The sequence below is a fragment of the Sprattus sprattus genome (genome assembly GCF_963457725.1).
Source record: "Sprattus sprattus genome assembly, chromosome: 6".
NCBI lineage: Eukaryota > Metazoa > Chordata > Actinopteri > Clupeiformes > Clupeidae > Sprattus > Sprattus sprattus.
The window spans coordinates 13,179,139-13,181,638 of NC_137925.1; the positions used below are offsets into that span (position 1 = coordinate 13,179,139).

The 2,500-nt window shown below is 47.0% G+C and overlaps 1 protein-coding gene across 1 annotated transcript in view; it reads left to right on the forward strand.

Annotated features, from left to right (window-relative positions):
• The window catches only part of fam189a1 (family with sequence similarity 189 member A1), a gene marked incomplete at both ends in the record, with an annotated part of 159,746 nt that overhangs the window by 97,178 nt on the left and 60,068 nt on the right, over window positions 1-2,500 (forward strand). The gene's annotated exons all lie outside the window — the stretch shown is intronic.

Genomic DNA, 2,500 nt, shown 5'->3' on the forward strand with positions numbered 1-2,500 from the left:
ATGTGGCTGTCACTTTGTTACGTCACCTTGTTCTAATGAGCTGTGTACTTCTGTCATAAAGCAAACGCACCTCGGTTTTAGTCATCCAGATCCCACTAAGAATCCCAGTAATAAGTTGTTGGATATCGGACTCTCAGTGACGTCTTTAATAAACGTGTGTGTGTGTGTGTGTGTGTGTGTGTGTGTGTGTGTGTGTGTGTGTGTGTGTGTCACAGTCATTATAAACAAAGCAAAAAAAGAAGACATTTTATCTTTAAAGTTAGGGGGCAGCCTGCCTGTTTGTTCCTCTCTGTGTTAATGGAGGCTCGGATATAAATGTTTACTGAGCTGAGTCTCTCCTCCGTGGGAGTCTTGGACTCCCGTCCCCTCCTCCTCTTCCTCTGCAGTGGAGGCCACACACACACACACACACACACACACACACACACACACACACACACACACACTCCCGTCCCCTCCTCCTCTTCCTCTGCGGTGGAGGCCACACGCTCACGGAGGCGTTTATTTCATCCACAGATCTTTTAAAACAAACCCGGGGAACTGTTCAAAGGAGTCTTCTTACTGAGCTTCCCCAAGCCTCTCTCTAATGACTGCAAGTTTATGTCTGACTGACTGTGTGTGTGTGTGTGTGTGTGTGTGTGTGTGTGTGTGTGTGTGTGTGTGTGTGTGTGTGTGTGTGTGTTGTGTGTTTGTGTGTTTGTGTGTGTGTGTGTGTGTGTGTGTGTGTGTGTGTGTGTGTGTGTGTGTGTGTGTGTGTTTGTGTGTGTGAACGTGTAAGTGTGTGTGTGAACGTGTAAGTGTGTATGTGCGCGTTTCCTTGTGTCTTTTAAACAACATTTTGACATGTGTTTTGTGTGAGTGTTTTTGCGTCTGCACTTTGTGTGTGAGTGGGTTCTACACCTCCTCAGACTGTCATGCCACACAAACACACACACACACACACACACACACACACACACACACACAGACACACACACACACACACACACACACACACACGACTCACATCAGCTACAGTGGGAGTAGCTAGGCTTCATCTGCACAATAACAGCTGCTGATATTAGCTTGAACAGGCCGGTTAAAAGTGGCTAGAGAGAGGAAAAGAGAAGTGACAGATGGAGTGTGGAGACAGCATCTCTGCCTGTAGTACCTGGAGAGAAAGAGGGAGAGAGAGGGAGTGAGAGATGGAGAGAGAGAGAGAGGGGAGAGAGAGAGAGAGGGGGGATGAGAGATTCAGAGGGTGAGATTAAAAGAGAGGGGGGATAGGAAAAGGGAGGGAGAGACAGAAGGAAGTGATATGGAGGGTAGAATGGGCTAGAGAGAGAGAGAGAAAAAAGAATGAAAAAAATAAAGAAGGAAGGAAAGAAGGACAGACATACATGCTGAGCGTGTCTGTGTGTGCAAAAGAGAGAGACAAAGAATGAGACATTAAGAGAGAGAGAGAGAGAGAGAGAGAGAGAGAGAGAGAGAGAGTAGACAAAGGGCTGTCATAAGGGACAGCTTGTGAATGGTGATCCATAATGGTCTTTGTGGTTTTAGAGGGCTCTCTACAGAGATGCGGTCGTCACGGTGATTGCCAGCAAGTGTCTGAGGAAGACAAGCTCCTATTATTTAGCTGCTGCCTTTGTTATTTTATTTATTGATACTGGCATGGCAGAACAGACTTGGACATGTTTTTTCAATGTTTTCAAAGTGTGTGTGTGTGTGTGGGTGTGCGTGTGTGTGTGTGTGTGCTATCACATAAGAAATTGTGCCTCAGTACTGCTTGATAACGTATTGCGTGATAACGTGTTTGGCTTGTAAAGTACAATGGCACTCTGGTTTCCACAGGTCAGTCATAATGAGGTATAAACAGTGTGTGTGTGACTGTGTGTGTGAGTATGATTGTGTGTGTGTGTGTGTCTGTCAGTGAGAGTAAGAGTGAGAGATGAAGTGGTTCAGTGGGTGTATTAGAGGCTAGTTTCTGAGGAATGGCAGTGCTGTCCATCACTGCTGTTAATTAGGGAGCTGTTTGTTATGGCTCGAGGCCACACCTCCACAGTCACCAGCCACACGACAGAGAGGAGACATACGCCACACACACACACAAACACAGACACACACACACACACACACACACACACACACACACACACACAACACACACACACACACACACACACACAAACACAAACACACGCATGTACACACACACACACACACACACACACACCGCGCACACACACACACACACACACACACACACACACATACATATACTCTCCTCTCACATACACACACACACACACACACACACACACATGGTTGCTTTTGTACCAAATATGTACAGATGATGTACCCTCTCCACCTCCCTCTTATTCCACCCCTTCATCCATTCCATTCTCTCTCCTCAGTGCGTGTCATTCTAAGAGAGGCTGGAGCAGACAACAGGCCTGTCAGTCAGTCACGCCGGCAGGAGAGAGAGAGCCAGAGATGGAGAGAGATCTTGGAGAGGAGAGGT